A 20,028-nucleotide genomic window follows, 5' to 3' on the forward strand; every position below is an offset into this window, starting at 1 on the left:
TTAAAAGCTGAAGGTTTGAGCTGTGAGAAGGCATAAAATATCCATCCAGTGCCACAAAGTTGGGTCTTTCTGCGGGAGGAGGCCAGAGGCCACACTCTGGCTGGCCAGCATGAGATCCCAGTCAATAGATATTCTCAATTAAACAATCAGTGGGGGAATGCTTAAAATGTTCCATTTAACATGTATGTGTGTTTTGTCTACATGCACGCTTGTGTAGTGTGTGTGTACTTGGTTCTCATGGAGGCTAGAAGGGGCATCAGAACTCTGGAACTGGAAGTACAGATGGTTAGTTGTGAGCCATGATGTGGAGGTTGGAAATCAAACTCCGGTCCTCTGGAAGAATAGCCATTGCTCTTGACCGCTCAGCCAGGAATTCAAGGCAGGAACCTGGAGGCAGGAGCTGATGCAGAGGCCAGGGAGAAGTGGGCTTACTGGCTTGCTCCCCATGGTTTTCTCAACCTGCTCTCTTATCCACCCTAGGACCACCAACACAAGGATGCCCCGCCCACAGTGAGCTGGGCCTCCCACGTCAATCATCAATGACGAAAATGCACCACAGGCTACCCACAGGCCAATTTGGTGAGGGCATTTTCTCAACTCCAGTTCCCTCTTCCAAAATGACTCTAGCTCACGTCAAGTTGACATGAAACTAGCCAGCACAAAACCTGTAGCTGGCAGCCTCCTTCTTCAAACCGCTTTCACCGACTCCTAAGGAATATAAGTTGCATTACCATTTTCATGTTGTTCTAGAAAGTGTCCATTTTCCCACAGTTTCACAGAATATCGTCCAATCTCCACGTGTTTGTATAATTTCTGTTGTTGATTTCTAGTGTTGTCCTATTACAATCTGATAATACAAAGAAGGGTAAATATCTTCATGCATGTTAAGATTTATTTTGGAGCCTAAAATGTCATCTATGTTGAGCAAAGTTCCATGTACTGATGACAGGAATGTGCATTCTGTAGCCCTTGGATGAAGCAGTCTGATGATATCAATTTGTTCTATTTTATATATAGTGCAATTTAACTCTTACAGTTTTTGTTTGTTTGGGGTTGGCTTGCTTGTTTATTTGTTTGACTCCAGATGCTCTATCAGTAAGAGAGGAATACTGAAGTTACCTACAATTACATTGGGGCTATCTCTCCTTTGTTTTAAAATCAAGTGCTGTGAGCACCCAGTGTTTATATCCTCAGTTAAATCTTTTCATCAATATGTGATGTCCCTCTTTGTCTCTTCGGCACAGCATTCTCTGCAACTTGGTTTCCTTGGGTAGGGGTAGAGCTATATCGCATTTCATTTGCTTGAAATGCCATTACTTCTACTGCTCCACCGTCTGTGTCTATTTCTATATGTGCCTGTAAGAATCCTGACAATTTGTTGAGTCTTGTTTATTGATCCAATCTGCCAGTCTTTGTCTCTTAATTGCAGAAATTTAACATCTAGGGTTGTTATTGAAAGGTATACACTAGTTCCTGACCTCTTAATGCTTTTTTTGTAGTTTTGAAGAGTCCATGTTTTTTAGTCTTTCTCCCTACTCATCTTAGAGGTCTAGCAGTTTATTGTTTGATTCTTTCCTGCTCTCATTTTCTTAGCTATTCTTCTCAAAAGATTTATCCCTTTCTGTGCCCCCACGGCTGTTTATCTCGAGTCATCTAGTGTGTGTAGAATTCCTTTTGATATCTTCTGTAGTGCTGGAATGCTGGAATGGCCATGAATTCCCTTTTTCTTTTATCTGGACTTGGAGGTCTTTCTTTTTCCCTCGGATTCTGGAGGATAGCTTGACTGGATATAGTAATCTAGGTTGACGGTTGTTTTCTTTGAGGGTTTGACATGCATTGTTCCCTGGCCTCCCGCACTTTGGAGTTTCTCCGGTGAAATCCGCCATTACTGGATGAACTTGCTCTTGTACTTGGTAGGCATCTCTTATTTGCAGCATCCAGTAATCTTTGTTTGTTCTGTGCCTCAGTGGTTTATCTCTAATAAGACATTGAGAGGTTCTTTTCTGGTCATTCCTGCTCAGGATTCTAAATGTGTTCTGTTCCTGGGCATCTATATCTTTTCCAAGATTTGGGACATTTCCTTTTTCACTGCTTTGACTCTGTACACTCAGCTTCCCTGTCAATGCTGATTATTCCTGTTTGTTTTTAAGTCATGTTCCATAGTTCTTGTACAGTATGTTCCTAATTTCTTTTTTATTACTTTCTGAGTATGCCAGTTCATCAATATTATCTTCAAGACCACCCCAACCCCACTGCGCACTAGAGGCCCCGTGGGCTAAACCTCTGTAAACATTTTGATGTCATATATAGGTGAAGCTGTGATCTATATTTCTTGCTGTTTCAGGTAAGTGTCTGTTGTTCATGATAGGACTGAATCTACCCTAGAGCAATAACTCTCTTTATATGGAGTCATTATAGCCCCGAGGAGCTTTGTGATACAGTGATGTGTGGGCGAGGCAAGAACTCACTTCCGTCAGCCCCTCAGTCGGTGCACCAGAGATGTGGCAAATGACAAACCACTGCATAGCCAGACATTTCCCAGAGTGTGAAGGAAACAGACTCCTGAATTCTATGTCAGAGCTGGAGGTACCATGAGAACCAGCAATGCCCTGGCCAACTCCCAATGGTCTTAAGGCTCAGCTCCCCACAGAGAACTACATACAGGGCGGCCGCCACTATATCCCCACAGCCCACGCCTCTCACTGCCTAAAGATTTTAGTGGGTCTGTAACAGATCCTGACTTCCTACATAGCTGCCTCCCACGGCCGTCTCCCATCCAGTCACTGTGGCCGAGGATCCCTGGAGATCCCAGATTATAATCATGCTATTCTTTTTCATCTTCATTATAGTTTAGTTCTTAAGAGGCTCCTACTCAAGACAACATGTGGTTATAGCACTCACACAGTGAGCAATGCAATGGAATTATCTAAAACTTATTATAGCTTATTATACAGGACAGATGCGTTTATACCAAATCCCTCTAGATGACTGAAAGCTCATAATAACAAAAGTGTTTTTTTCCTGCTGAGAAGCTGGGGTCGGAATTAGAGATACTGTCATACTTTTCTGCTTCTCTGTGCTTTCTAGATTTTCCACGCCCTTTCTGCAGCCCCAGAGTTCTTTCCATCTCTCTGTGGAAGAGAGCTTCTCCTTGGTTGCTTTACCTTTTCTTGCTTTGAGAGTCATAAAAAAGATCCTTCTATTATGCTGTCTTACTCTGAAGTCCAGGATGATACCCAGTGCTATTGTACCACTTAACAGAAGACTGGCTATTCGCTAACTCGTGATCCCACTCTCTCCCCCAGAGGATTCATCCTCACTAGCAAGCTGCCCTCCTTAGCTTGTGTCTTGTCCTGGTGATAATGTAGAAATGTTTCCTTCACAGCTACCAGGCCATTGGTGCCATCACAGGGTGATTGTTTTTATGGGGCTGGCTGAATATTGGATGGATTTCCGAATCCGGGTCATTGACAGTGGTGGCGGCTATGCTAGAACGACCGCCCAGAGATGTGTCCAAAATTGAGCCAAACAGAATCCCTAGTATGTAAATCAGTTGAAATGTAAATCCAAACACTGCTTGTCATAAGTGATTCAGAATCAAAGTACGATGTGAGTTAGAATGCATCTGTGTCAGGTATGGCCCACAGCTTTGATTTTACTAAAACGTTCAAATTGGTTCAGCAACAGTAAATAATTCCTAACAGAATTGAGCAGCATTGATCTTCACAGTCTTGACTGCAGTAACCATGTCACTCCCCAAAGAGTATTCTTTTTTAAATTCCATCTCTACACAACTTGATTAATGAACGTGCATTAAAATCCTATGAATTATGATCAAACTTATGGATTTTCCTGCAGAACAAAGTTTAATATCTTTGAAGGAGATATTTCCTGAGCAGGAGTGACTGATACATTTCTCAACAGCTAATCAAGAGATGAGCGGTCTGTAAAATCATACGAAGATCATTTACAAATGGGCCAGTGGTGGGAGCAACATCATTTTGATACTCTGTGCCTGTGACAGCAGTACTCCTGTTACCATGCTTTGGCATACGTTTCTTTTAAGTAACCCTCAGGACTTGATGAACAAATAAACAAGTATTACAAAACGCAATTGATTTAGAGCTCAACCAAAGGAGATTGCTCTCCAACTGAAATGAACTCATCTGCTATCACTTGAAAGTCTCAAATTATTTAATATAAAACACTAATATGGAATGTGATTTATAGCAACAGTTTGCTGCTGTCTGATTAAGCCCCAAAACAAGCCATGCATTCTAAAGAGATGCCAGGTAGTGATTAAAAACAAACCCACCGAGTAATGAATTTCACAACCAGCTTAATTTGTCCCCAAAATATGTGTACATGGGACTGCAAAAAGCCTCAAAGTCAACTCAATGGTGGAGCTGTCACCTGGTTCCTACTATCCAAAACTATTACCATTCGGCCTGTCCTCACATTGAGCAGGGATGTAAAGTCATCCAGCACCCCAACAATGCCCTTGTCAGAATGGCTGTCCAACGTGGTAACTAAATCAACTTAAAAACCTGAGAGGGCTTTAAAAAAAAAAAAGAGGAAAGAGAGTTTAACACAGCTTTTTGCTGTTTGCTAGGACATGCTATAGAGAGATTTCCTGATTCAGCAACAGCAGCAGAAAAAAAAAAAGCTGCACCGTTTCAAAACACAGCTTCCTGGGTCCTGCTGCCGGTGCAAGCTCCAGCTATGGAGCGTTTCTGGACCCGGACGTTTGTGTGCCCACTCCAGGTCGGGAACAAAGTAGCTGAGACCATGCCCATGGCTCCGCTCTTCCTGTCTGAGTAGGCAGCGGGATCAGGTTTCCTAGAAAGTGGCAGTTTTGAAATACCAGTTTCTGGGCTGTGCCACCATAGCGATCTCTGTCTGGCTTCTGCATGGAGCATTTGGAGTAAAGTGCTACGATTTGTTTGATGACAACTAGACTCACTGCGTGCCTAAAAGGGGGTCATTGTGTGTTGCGGCTCAGAGGCAAAACAAGGGGCGGGCACCCAATCCCCAGGTGCTTCTTCCTTCGCCCCAGGCAGCCACACCCTAGCCAAAAGTGATTGGCTGAGCTTCCCCATCAGGACTGCAAAAAGCCTCAAAGTCAACTCAATGGTGGAACTGTCACCTGGTTCCTACTATCCAAAACTAATACCATCCGGCCTGTCCTCGCACTGAGCAGGGAAGTAAAGTCATCCAGCACCCCAACAATGCCCTTGTCCAAACTACAGCCATCCTAAGAAGTTTTTACTCAACTTTTCTGTACACTGTAATTTAGTCACATGTTGCCATCTGGCAGTGCTCATAAACTTACCTTTTTCCCCAGTAGAATTAAACATGTAAGAAATATATTAAAGACAAATGTTTGCTTTAATGTATTTGCTTCTCTGGTGGTATGAGAAGTGCTCTGAAGAAAAAAAAAACGTGATAAAACTGAAATTTGGAATTGACTTACATACTACATAGTGGGCAAAGAGAACACTATCTTTGGTAGAGAGGAGCAAACAGAATATGTTACAAGGTGCTGATTTAGTAGAGAATAATTTTGCCCAAGGGATCCTGAAAATACTTTTGAGGGGAAAGGGATACTTCAAGTGCAGCAATGTAGGCTTTTGACAACCTATGGTGGCATGGAGCAAGGTTGAGGCAACAAAGCCTAAAAGATACCGGAGATGACCCCTGAGATCTTATTTTGATGCCCTACGGTGGGATGACAAGGAGCCACGACTGTTAACAAGTAGCTGAAGAACAACTGAGTCATCAGGCTCTTGCGGTTGCTTATAAGGAGTCCTGTACTTCCTGCAGTATAGAGGCAGACATAACTCGGCATCAGTCTAAACTCCTAACCTAAATCCCTGAGCTGCAGAGACCAAGGCATTTTGTTATATGACTGTCAAGACATTAGGGAAAACCTAAAACCTTAAAACAAGGGAGTTAGCCAAGATTGGATGCCCCTGAAGTTATCAACGCCTATAAACCTTTCAGGATTGCAGAGGTGGCCCTACCATCTCTAGGAAAAGTGAGTTTCCCTTTGTACTGAAATATGATAAAGAATTCTCTCTTCTACAAAACAGAACTGCCTCCATTCGCAAGGTCTTATTCTGTCAGCTAGAGTCAAAGCATCGCGCAGCTGGGGGTGTGCTTTGCCCAATAAGGGATGAAGCAGCAGATACTGTGAGAGTTAGGAAATTACACTTGAGTTTAGATTTTGAGGGTATCTAGCTGTAGGCTTGGAATAGGGTGACTAACATAGAAGAAAAATCACATTTATTTGAGGCAGTCTAAAGATACTGGGTTAAATATGCTGGCAGGAATCCAAGGAATGAGGCAAACTCCCTGTGTAGATGACAATTGGAACCTTGAGAAACTGACTGCAAAGCTCAGTCTAGTGGAAAAACATATTAAACTAGACAAAAGAGAAGAATGAAGAACCTAGGAAAGCCAGAATGTTTGAACTCCCAATTCTACTGAATTACCCTGAAAACTTTACTGACTCAATGCACCTGGGAATTTGCAGTTTAATCTTGCCCTTTCTTTTAAGCAGAGATTGTTCTTTTGTTTCCAGCTACTCCAACCTGAATAACCACACAAAACTATATTAATTACATCATTACTTGGCGTATTAACTCAGGTTTATTATTGGCTAACTCTCACATCTGAAATTAACGCATTTCTATTCATCTATGTATCACCATGAGGCTCTTGGTTAACTGGTAAGTTTCTCTAGTGTCTGTCTCCTTCAGCAACCACAGAGTCTTTCTGACTCTGCCTACTTTCTCTCTATATCTCTGTTCAGATTTCCCACCTGGCTTTGCTCTGCTATGTCATTGGCCAAAACAGCTTTATTCATTAACCAATGGTAGTAAAATATATTTACAGCATACAGAAGGGAAACCCACATCATCTCCCCTTTTCTGTCTAATTAAAAAGAAAGGTTTAACTTTAACACAGTAAAATTACATAAAACAAAACAGTTATCAAGCAAGAATTATAGTTACAATATTTAGTCATTTTCATTTGGCAAATTAAGGAAAATACTCTATCATCTATCCTATCTTTGTGAGTCTAAAGTTTTATATCTAATTTATTTTTTTATAACTAAGAAAAACTATAACTGTCTTCAACTCTTCAAAGACTCCAGTAGGATACAATACTATCTAAGTAAGCAGAAAGTACATTGCAAGCAACTTCCAAAGTTCTAGATTGACAGAGACATCTTGTTGCCTGGAGTGTAACATGAGGGGCTTGCTTGTTGGGGTTTCTGTCCCACCTGGTACCCCACAACCGGCAAGCCCCAAAGAAAATCATACAGAAATCTCTATAAGTTATAAAACTGATTGGCCCATTAGCTCAGGCTACTTATTAGCTCTTATAACTTATGTTTGCCCATTATTTTTATCTATGTTAGTCACACGGCTCAGTACCTTTCACAGCTGGGCAGGTTACATCTTGCTTCCCGGTGGTCTGGGCAGGAATGGAGGAATGGGCTTCTTCCTTCCTAGAATTCTCCTGTTCTCATCGCCCCGCCTCTACTTCCTGTCTGGTTGACCTGCCTATACTTCCTGCCTAGCCAATCAGCATTTGTTTAAAACATGATTGACAGAATACAGACAATTCTCCCACACCACTGGAAAGTCACCGAAAGTTCTTCTGTAACATTGGAGCATCCATCTTCAGCCTACAGGCCCATAGTATCTAGCAGACTTTTCCATGAAGCAGGAAATTTGAAGATCTGTTCTGCCTTGTAATGACAGATTTCATCAGATGCTTTCTTCTGAGTCCTGCAGAATATCTGGCAGTTTTTCCTGTGAAGCAGAAACCCTGAAGAACCATTCTATCTTTTAGAAAGTACAGCAGTCACTTTTCTGTGGGTCCTACTTGTTCAGTTCATATAGCATACCATTAAGTAGTCCAAGCAAGAGCAGTGTCATGTGCAAATGTTGTCTAGCAAACTCTTCAATGCCCATCATCCTCTTTTTTTTTTTTTTTTTCCGAGTCAGGGTTTCTCTGTAGCTTTTGGAGCCTGTCCTGGAACTAGCTCTTGTATACCAGGCTGGCTTCAAACTCACATAGATCCACCTGCCTCTTCCTCTTGAGTGTTGGGATTAAAGGTGTGCACCACCACCTCCCAGCATCATCCTCTTGAAGCAATTGGTGCTGCCAGAAGCAGACATGTCTTATTGTTGGGAAAAGTCTAAGTTCTTAAAACATTTTAAATGCCATGTTCTGTAGGTCTTTGAAGCATTGAAGATTATCTATCTAACTGAAATATATCTTTATATTTCTAGAAAACATAACTAATATTATTACTAGTTTGACTATTATAAATGACTATTAATCTGTAATTTTTAATTATACATTACATTTTTAAATGAGATGCTCACACAGAATACCTTAAACAAGAGCAGAAATACATATACACAAAAAGGACCTTAAATCTGTATCAATAGACCAAGATCCATACCAATGTAAGGTACTCATTCTATGTCATACCCTCTTTAAATGATAACAAACATTTATAATCAATCATTTTAGGACTTTGGATGTGGTTTTCTTCAAACTGCTTCCTGCTATTTATTGGGTGAAGTATGTTGAGGGGTTCACATAGACCTTTTAATTTTCTTAATATCTCTGTGTATGTGTAGTGGTGGGGGGAAACAGACAGAGGCAGACAGAGGTGTGCAGGTGACAGCAGGATCCCCGCAGCTGGAGTTACAGCTCATTATGAGCTGCCCTGGTCCTGGGAATAGAACTTGGACCTTCTGCAAGAGCAGCAAGCACTTCTAACCACGGAGCAATCTCCTCAGTCTCTTGAATTTTATTTCAATTGCCTTGTACTTGTGGTTTGAAAGTTTTGATTGCACTAGTACTATGGCTTTAATATTTATAAACCTAGACATACAAACATTAGCAGGACAATTAAAATTTTTTGGTTGTCCCTGGGTCACTTAAAATTTAATCTCAACTCAGGAAATCTTGAATCGGAGAAGGAACTGGAGAACCACCAACTTTCCCATCTCCTGGTTGTCAGTTATCTCCCAGTTAGTTTGAGGTGCAACAGAACCAGGACCCTGGATAACGATCATTTGATATTGGTTCAATTTTTGCATCTCTCAAATATATCATGACTCAATACCATAGTGGAGGCCACCATCTCTCATCTAGATTATTACAATAACTCAAGACAAGTTTGAGGCATAGAAATGTCACGTGTGAGAGAGGGTAGGCCTTCTGTGAAGTGGTCCTCATTTACCATTGCAGCTTTTGTCATATCAGGGTAAAGACTTCTTTCTGACCACACTGATCATTTTCAGAACCCTGAGCCCTTCTACACACAGTTCTCTCTGACTATATGCTTTTCTCACTGGGTGAATAGCTATCATCCATCAAGTCCAATTCAATATCGCATACTATGTGAACCTCCAAACAGACCTGGCATTCATTTCTTGTAATACTGTTATTTAGCCTTATCTCTATTACATAGCATTTATTTCCTCACTTCCATATTGTTCAGTGTTATTATATTCCATTTCATAGGCTAGACTGGTAGAGTAATCAAATAATGTCTCTGGAGAGTATGGGAGGAGTGATTAAAAATGAAGAAGAGGAGGAAAGAAAGAGCCTGGAGTCCCAGGAGCTCAATTCTATCCTGCAAATATATTTAAAGTGTTCATTCTGCCAAGAAAAATGTCCCTGACATTTAAGAACCATATTTATGAAGCGAGTGACAGAAGGAAAACGCATGACAATTACTGCCTTAGTTGACACACTATTCTGAAACACTGTATCAATCATACTAACAAAACAAGAGTCCTTCCTTCCTTGTTAACTGAACCAGCAGAACAGCAGCTGAGGGATGGTGGACATTTTATGAACATTGGCATCAGTTATGGTTTGAACCTGGACCCAGACCAGATTTTTGCCCTCTGGACCTGAATTCCTTGATTTGATAGGATTCTTTTGAATTACTAGACATCCTGTCAGCAAAAATACTTACAAAATTGTATAAGGAAATAACTCCCCTCATTGGAATGATTACAAGAGCTAAAACTGGGTACCAAAGACTTCACTACATGGGAAATAATTTGTAATTGTGTGACATTCAAGGCATCTAGTTTTAAAAGTATTGAACTGTATTTACTGACTTGAAAATTGTTCATAAAAGTTTGGTGGAACAGATTCAACACAATGCCCATCAAAATCCCAGAAAAATTCTTCAAAGACTCAAAAGAACGGTACTCAACTTCATATGGAAAAGCAAAAAACCCAGGATAGCCAAAACAATCCTGTACAAAACAAAACAAAACAAAAACAAACAAACAAACAAAAAACTTCTGAAGGCATCACAATCCCTGACTCCAAACTCTACTACAGAGCTACAATACTGAAAACAGCCTGGTATTGGCATAAGAACAGACAGGAGGACCAATAGAACTGAATAGAAGACCCAGATATCAATCCACACATCTTTGAACACCTGATAAAGAAGCAAAAAATATCAAATAGAAGAAAGAAAGCACATTTAGCAAGTGGTGCTGGCATAACTGGATATCAACATATAGAAAAATGAAAATAGACCCATATCTATCACCATGCACAAAACTCAAGTCCAAATGGATCAAAGACCTCAACATAAAGCCTTCCACATTGAACCTTATAGAAGAGGAAGTGGGAAGTACACTTGAATGCATTGGCACAGGAGACCACTTCCTAAATAGAACCCCAGCAGCACAGACACTGAGAGAAACAATTAATAAATGGGACCTCCTGAAACCGAAAAGCTTCTGTAAAGCAAAGAACACGGTCAACAAGACAAAATGACAGCCTACAGAATGGGAAAAGATCTTCACTAACCCCATATCAGACAGAGGTCTGATCTCCAAAATATACAAAGAACTCAAGAAATTGAACATCAAAAGATCACATAATCCAATTTAAAAAAATGGAGTGCAGACCTAAACAGAGAATTCTCAACAGAGGAATCTAAAATGGCTGAAAGACACTTAAAGAAATGTTCAAGATCCTTAGTCATCAGAGAAATGCAAATCAAAACAACTCTGAGATTCCATCTTACACCTTTAAGAATGGCCAAGATCAAAAACACTGATGACAACTTATGCTGGAGAGGTTGTGGGGAAAAGGGAACACTTCTGCATTGCTGGTGGGAATGCAAGCTGGTACTACCCCTATGGGTGTCAGTGTGGTGATTTCTCAGAAAATTAGGAAACAACCTTCCTCAAGACCCCGTAATACCACTTTTGGGTATATATCCAGAGGATGCTCAATCGTGCCACAAGGACATGTGCTCAACTATGTTCATAGCAACTTTGTTTGTGATAACCAGAACCTGGAACCAGCCTAAATGCCCCTCGACTGAAGAATGGATAAGGAAAATGTGGTACATTTACACACTGGAGTACTACACAGCAGAAAAAAATAATGACATCTTGAATTTTGCCGGAAAATGAATGGAGCTAGAAAACATTCTTTTGAGTGAGGTAACCCAGGCACAGAAAGACAATTATCACATATACTCACTCATAGGTGGTTTTTAAACATAAAGCAAAGAAAACCAGACTACAAACCACAATCCCAGAGAACTTAGACAACAATGCAGACACTAAGAGAGTTACATAAATATAATCTACATGGGAAGTAGAAAGTAGAAAAAGACAAGATCTGAGTAAATTGGGAGCATGAGGACCTTGTGGGAGGATTGAAATGGGGAGGGGAGAGGCAGGGAGTGGAGCAGAGAAAAATGTAAAGCTCAAAATATCAATTAAAAATTATATATCAAAAAAATAAAATAAAATAAAAAATAAAAACAAAATAAAATAAAAATATTATTACATCATCTATATTCTTTTTTCAGTCCTTCCCTTTCCCTTCCCCATAAGTTTTAAGTTTGTGTTTTCTTATTCTCTAAGAATTATTGTATTGTATATATGAAAATAAATATATAAATCCAATCTTGAGTGCATTTAGTGTTGTATGCATGTTTACTTTTAAGGCTTTGTACTGGGTAACCATTTAGGGTACTCACCTTTAGGAAAGACCAATTGTGCCACTCAGCAATATTTATTTGTTTGTTTGTTTGTTTTACACCCTGAGTACTGTCTCCCCTTCCTCTCCTCCCAGCTCCCCTCTCACCTCCCCGCTGCCCCCTCCATCCAGTCATCTTCCCATCTATTGAGAGGAGGACTGGTTCACCATAGATATCAACCAGACATCGTTTATCAAGTTGAAGGGTGGAATCTAGCAACCCATTGTGAGGATAAGAGCTCAAAAGTCAGCAAAAGAGTCAGAGACAGCCTCTGATCCCACTGTTGTGAGTCCCACAAGAAGACCAAGTTACACAACTGTCACATATATGTAGACGGCCTGTGTCCGTCCCATGCATGCTCCCTGGTTGTCGGTTCAGTCTCTTTGACCCCCTATGAGCCCAGGATAGTAGATTCTGTGGGTTTTCTCGTGAGATTCTTGGCCCTCTGGCTCCATCAATCCTTCCTCCCACTCTTCTGCAGTATTCCCAAGATCTACCTAGTGTTTGGCTGTGAATCTCTGCATCTGTTTTCTTCAGTTGCTGGATGAAGCCTCTCTGATGACAGTTGGATAGGTACCAATTTATGAGTATAGCAGAATATCATTAGGAATCGTTTCATTGATTTCTTATATTTCTTTTTTTTACATTTTTTTCAAAGTTTATTAAATTATGAAAGTTTCCATTTCCGCCCCTCCTCCCAATACCCTCCCACTCCCCCCTCCCCCTCCTCCTCCCTCTCCATCCCTAAATGCAGTCAGGGCTTCCAGCCCCGTGGGAAGTCCAAGTTCCTCCCCCCTCCCTCCAGGTCCAGGAAGGTGAGTATCCAAACAGACTGAATCCCAAAAATCCAGTATATGCAGAGGAAACAAGTCCCAGTGTCATTGTCAATGGCTTTTCAGAAAGGCTCCGGGCCAGCCACATTCAGAGAATCCGGCCACATTCAGAAAATCTGGTTGGATCACATGCTCGTTCAGTCCCAGTCCGATTTCTTATATTTCTTGCCAGTGGTATTTGGTCCTCTCCTAGGTCTCTGGTCTGTCCAGCATCTGGGTCCTGACCCTCCAGGCAGTGTTAGAGGTTTTCTCCTCTTATGGCACAGGTCTCAAGCTGCCAGTCATTGGCTGGTCACTCCCACAAGTTTTATGCTTCCTATACACCAGCACATCTTGTAGGCAGTACAAAATGTAGGTTGAAGGTTATGTAGCTGTGTTGGTGCCCCAATCACTCACTGGAAGTCTTGCCTGGCTACAGGAGATGCCCATTTCAGACTCCATATCTCCCATTATTATTATGTCAGGATGGCTGTGTGGTCAAAGACATCAGACTCAAGCTCAGCTTCCTCTCAGCAGTTTTTAATCACTTATAGCTCTTCATCTAGGGGAAGGGTGGAGCCCTGTGTATTTTCCCCCATCCACATTGGTGTGTCAAGTAGTTTTCTCCATGTTCAGGTCTTGTTAATATGCCATTTTGTTAGCCGGGCAGTGGTGGCGCACACCTTTAGTCCCAGTACTTGGGAGACAGAGGCAGGTGGATTTCTGTGAGTTTGAGGCCAGCCTGGAACTACAAGAGCTAGTTCCAGGATAGGCTCCAAAAGCTACAGAGAAACCCTCTTTCGAAAAAAACCAAAAAAGGAAAAAAAAATGCCATTTTGTTGAGATTTCATAGGTTCAGTTTCCCTGTCCTATCTAAAGTGTCAGTCTTACAGAAGACTTCCTGGTCCTCCAACTCTTGCAATCTTTCCACCTCCTCTTCCACGGTGCTCCCTGAGCCTCAGGTGTGAGGCTTGTGCAGAACTGAGGAATGGGGACCCCACTGTCAGGTGTTCTCTGTGTTTTTACCGGTTGTGGATTTCTGAAGCAGCTTCTATCTGATGAAAAAAAGGAGGTATTTTCATGAGGAGGGAGAGCCACACTTCTCTGTGGGAACAGGGATGAGTAGTTAGAATGCAGATAGGACTTACACTGGTTTATGAAAAATTCTCCTCTGAGATCGATCCCCTCTGCAGCCATGGGTGTGTGGTGAGGTTTCCAGTATCACCTCTGATTTCCTTCCTGTTCACACAGCCTTTAGTCCAAGATGTGACGGCAGCCTATCTTTAGGGATGTCATTGCCATGCTGGTCACTGTTGCAGGCGATCGGTGTCACAGCTCGGTAGGACCATGGCATGCTTCCATCCTTTGGCAGCTTGTAGAGCATCTTCCAGTGTTATGAAAGGGAGTCCTCGGGGAGAAGGCTTTGATCAGCTCCTGACCAGTTCCTCTGAGTCCTGTGTCCAAAGTGCATGGTGTCTTCAGCAATAGGGAATTAACTTCTCTTTCTCTGTAGAAAAAAAGGGGCAGCAATAAAAGTCTATATGGTTCTGGACGTTTCTTGGACTCTTCCTGGGTAACTTGAGAGGAGGTTTCTCAGACTTGGTGCTGGGGTTTTTTTAGTTGTTCTACGGCTCTTGCGTGGTGTATCTGTTAGTATTTAGGCATCTGTACTACTGACCTGCCCTTGGGATCCTGGCAGGATACATCCTCAGCTGCAGCCATTAAGAGCACCTTCTGTGCACATTGTCTATGTTCCCTTTTAAAAGGTGAACTTTGCCCTTCTGTCTGTCTGTCCCTGATCCTCTGCCCGTCTCTCTTTTCCTCCCTCTCTCCCTCTCTATCTCTGTCCTCTCTCTTCTCTTCTGCTTCTCTTGTCTCCACAGGCCAGTTTTCTTCCTCGCCTCCCCCTTTGTCCATTCCCTTCTCCTTAAATCCCCTCCACGTGAGCTCTGTCACATGGCATCTTTCTCTCTCATGCCGTTTTTTAAATTGCAACATCACCATCCCAAGTTATATCATTTCATTTAATCTATATCCACATATATACATATATAAAAATTTATATATATACTTGGATGCATTATGCATAATTTTACATGATTATAAAGTAATATGATTCCTTATATATATATTTTCAACATCCTTAGTCTTGTTCATCATCTTTTTCTGTACAGTATGGAGTAACAGAGCAGGGCACAACCTGATCACCACCGTGTCCAACTTAAAAGAGCTATAAGAAAACAGGTGTGGTGGCATATACCTAGAATCTGAGCTCTTGGGGCCTGGAGACAAGAATATCATGATGTGATGATTATCATTTACTGGCATATTTAAATCCAGTTTGGGCTACAGAGTGAGTTCCAGGCCAAATTGGAACAAGAGTGGGACACTGTCTTAAAACAAAATCAACAAAAAATAAAGATTTGGGCCAAGAAAATAAGATCATTTGTGCTGGACCTGGTGCCCAAGATCCTGATTTCAGCTACTTTGACTGCTTAGGCAGGGGGTCTCATGTTCAACCTGCCTAGTCAATTCAGTGATGTGTCATTTCAAAATGAAAAGCAAAGGCTTGGACATAGGTCACTGTTAAACAACTCTCTTAGCACATTGCTGGCTAGTTTTTAGAGTAAAATGCAAAGAGGGAACCTCAGGTGGTCTTGGTTGCTCATACCTTTAACCCCATCACTGAGATCTCTGTGAGTTCAAGGGCAGAGTGAGTTCCAGACCAGCCAGGGCTGTAAGGCAGAGATACTCTGCCTTGAAAAACTAAAACCAAACCAAAAAAACCATACAAACAAGCAAAAAGGGAACTTCAACAAAGAAAGTATCTCCTTGATCCAGGCATGGCAGCCCATGCCTTTAATGCCAGGTGTGAGGCAGAAGCAGGCTGATCTCTGAGTTCAAGGCCAGCCTGGTGCATAGACCTAGTTCCAGGACTGCAAGGGCTACACAGGAAAACCCTCTCTTGACACACCAAAAATACAAACAAACAAAAAAAACCAACAAAAACGCAAAAGGAAGAATAAGAGAAGGAAGAAAGAAAAAAGAAACTAAGTAGGAGCTCCTATAGACAAGTCTAAGGCATCTTTTTGATGAATGACTGATGTGGAAGGCCTGAGACTACTGTTGGTTGGGCAATGCCCCACCTGGGAACATGGTCCTGGGTTACAGAGAAGAGCAAGCCCAGAAGGAGCAGTCCTCTACCCACGGACTCTGCCTTGGTTCCTGCTTTGAGTTCCTCACCTGACGTCTCTTCATGATGGACTGTAAGGTGTAAAGTGAACTGGACCCTTCCCTTCCCAAGTCGGGTTTGGTCCACTTCTATCACAGTAGCAGAGAATCCTACTCCAACAGCACTCGGCATTCCCCAGGTTTAATTTTTAATATCACAGTAAACAGACGCATGCTTGGAAGAAAGGCTGAAGCACTGCAGTTGAGTGTATATTTGTACACTTGTTTTTAAGTCACTAGGGATCAAACCCACAGTACTGTGCACTGTAGGCAAATGTTCTACCACTGAGCTATCTCCTGAGCCTTGACTGTGTGTCCTTAGTTGGAATACATGACCAACTAGGACAACATAAAAATATTTGGGGTTTCATAGTAAAGGTTTGAAATATTTGTGTTTGGACAACACTTAGAAATAGAGATGTCAAGCCAGGTGTGGTCAAACATGCCTTTAATCCCAGCAATAGAGTAGAGAGGCAAGGGCAGGAGGATCTCTGTGAGCTCAAGGACAGGCTGACCTACATCTTGAGTTTAAGGACCACCAGGTCTTTGTAAATTCATGTACCCACCCCCAGAAGCTTAGGAAGGAGGAATGCGTGTATGAAGTCACCTGAACTATGTCATGAGATGGTATCGGGAAAATGATGACGATTCTTTTTTGTAGGGTTCTCTGTGCAGCCCTGGATGTCCTGGAACTCACTCTGTAAGCCAGACTGGCCTCAAACTCAGAGATCCTCCTGCTTCTGCCTCCAGAGTGATAGGATTAAGGGTGTGTGCCACCACAGCTGGCCTAGAATGGCCATTTTTGGTTGTCAACACCTGACTGCATCTAGAATAAACTAAAACTCAAGTAGCTGGGTACACCTGTTCGGCATTGTTATTGATTAAGTCATATAAAGTGGGAAGAGAAGAAAAGATACACAACCATTTCTCTTTACTTTCTGTGTAATTTCCAAATGAAAGCAGTAACCAGGTCTAACATGGTATAATTATCTCATGTGTTAACACATTATATATTTAACCAGGTCATAATTACAGCTAACATGATATACCTACCCCTCCTACAGCCATAAATGCATGTTAAATAAGACAACCGAAAACACAGTATGATTGAGTAATATGTCCAATATGCAACTGTGGCAATGGAGAGAAGCCGGTGTGCCACCCAGTGGGAGAATCCAGAAAGAACACAGCAGAATCACCAAACAAAGGAGCAAATTCTACAATGCCAGGAGTGCCACCTTGTGGCAGAAACGCACTCAGTCAGCTCGCCATTTTGGGAGACAGGACAAACAAAAACACCAGCTACAAAATCAAGAAATCAAATAAATGACTACAACTCCCTAGGTCAAACTTGCCTGTCATGCATACAGTTGACCAGCCATTCATTCAAGCAAAATCCAAACAGATCCCTCATGAGAGGCATGACCAGAATGCAGGGGCCACTACTGCTGGTGTTCCAGCATACTGAAAGAAGACAGAAAGGCTTTCTTGGTGGAAATTTAATCTCAAATGAAGAAGAGGGCTCCCAAAAGGACCAGGTCTCCCTACTGTGGAAGAAGGGCCTAATCCTCTAAACGGGAATAAGACCCACAAGAGCCTATTGTTCTTATCCAGAAGGCTCTCTGTCTGGCTTTACCTCCTGAGCTAGAACCAGAAATGAATTCAGCATATAGATTCGCATCTTTAGGAGTATCAGAACTTTTTTATTTTTGTGTTTGGAAAATAGCTGTCATCAAGACCTCCCTGGACTCAGTGAGAGAAGCAGTGGTCCGGAATGTTCATCTGGAGGTGCCTCTCCCTCAAGGACTCCTGGCCTGGAAGGCTGGGAGCAAGCTTGAATCCCACTGAGCCTAGGTGATCTTGGTGGGAGCATCAGTGTCATGATCTGCTGGAGATAGGTATTGACAATCATGATGATTAAACTAATCGAACATTTGAAATCCATTTTATTGATAGACAGAAGAAGAACAGGCTTGAGCCTCTGAAGAGCCTTTTGGTGCCCTAGTTCAAGATACAGCATTTGTAAAGGCTGACCCCACAAAGATACATCAGAGATAGGTGAGGGTCAGGGTAACCTTGAAATGTTCATTGCCAGCAGAACATAGTGCTTATATTTGCGATAACTTGTCAATTACTTCAGATGATACATGGGAAAGATGATCAAGACCACGGAAATTTCTTACGTGTTGCCAAGGCAGATGAGACTGTTGTGGGGAGGGGCATAGAGGGCTGAGGATGGTCGAAGCAAACACAAAATGGAATCAGAACCAGACAGCATTACCATAGTCATTTCACTGTGACCAGACCCCAGTGTCTTGCCTTTTGTTTCACCATGTCCAAAGGAGAGTCTTTAATATTTGGACCCAACTAGGCAAGAGGTCAGCAATCACATAGGCTGGGGTTGTAATGGACACATCACTTGCCCCATTGAAAGCAGTGATCAGTGCCAAGTGAGACAATCTTAGGCTTCCTAATGGCCTTCAGTGTATCTGTGAGTTCAGAGCAATGCTAGGGAGCTCCCCCACCATGGGAATACATTAGTTGTCTTAGTCCCCTGCCAAAAGACAGAATACAACTCCAGGATTAAATGTTCCACCCTGGCAGTGTGGTGCATCTGGCCCCACTAAACAGATTTGGGAATTTGGTTCCCATGGGAATTGAAAATGGTGAGCTGGCATCAGCATCTCAGGGCAGGTAGGGATGACAATGAGTTGAATATTCCCAGAGTGACAGTTCTCCACATCCAGGGTCTCTAGGGAAGGTCTAACACTGGCTAACAGAATTCAGAGGGGCTCAGGATGTTGGTGACTCCAGTCTCACCCATCTCAAATCCTGGAGTTTTAGTTGACTGGTGCATGGGAACTCAGGTAGATGGCTCCACTGTGATTATCGGGGTTAGAGTATGTCACTGACAGGGTTCTCAAGGGGGTCTGCAGGTGCCGCATAAGAAAACAAGTGTAAAGTTCTTTGAATAGATGGTTTGTGTTAGAGGATGGCTGGGGATGAGGTGAGAGTGTACCGTGTGGCCCAACATCTTTAATATCATGTGGTGAAAGTCAGTACCCAGAATGACACGTGAGACAAAGACTGCACACTCAAGTCCCCCAATACACACTGAAGCTGGTTCCTTCACTGCAGTACGTGACTGCAGAGACTATCTTCACTGTCAAGCAAAGGACCGATGATGAGCAGACCAGGCCAGCGGGAAGAGCACAGAAAGCATTAACCAGAGAAGATCTGACATCAACCCCACGGGTTCACTCCTTCCACCTCAGCACAGACCCCTTCTTGTCCGCAGTGCTTCACCTTGACTCTGACCCACGGCTGCAATGCGATGTGCGTCCTCCGTACTCACCCCTACTGTGTTCAAAACAGACAAAGCTGAGTGTGGTGGTGCACACCTGTAATCCCACCGCTGTGGAGCTGAGGCAGGAAGAGTGAGGAAAGGTGACGCCCATACTGGGCTACACAGGATGACCTCATCTGAAGAAGCCGCCTGAACTTCATGGGGAATTGATGCAGGCTCAGCCCCAAGCTCTCACTCCTGGGAACTGTAAATGTGTGAGTCCTTTCCCTCCAATACCTTTTCTCTTTCCTTGCCCATCAATCCCCCTCAGTTTGCACACTTGCTGAGAAAGAGATCAGAACCCACTCTCACTAGCTCCCAGCTGGCTTCTGACTATGGCAATCCCTCTAGACAGTCAGCTGGCGGTCAGCTCTACCCCTTCAGATTGTTGTCTGAGCCCTCTCTCAGGATGAGCAGACAGCAAACAATGCCCCACTTTCTCATGTGTCCAGCACTGCTAATCCACCAGTGGCCACAGAGAGTGGGTGCCTGCTAATGACTTAAAGAACAAGACTTTCTTTGAATAGAAAACTGCTCATCCTTCTATACCAGAGCAGCTGGTCCATGTGACCATTGAA

Source organism: Myodes glareolus, chromosome 8 (genome assembly GCF_982192425.1).
Source record: "Myodes glareolus chromosome 8, mMyoGla1.1, whole genome shotgun sequence".
NCBI lineage: Eukaryota > Metazoa > Chordata > Mammalia > Rodentia > Cricetidae > Myodes > Myodes glareolus.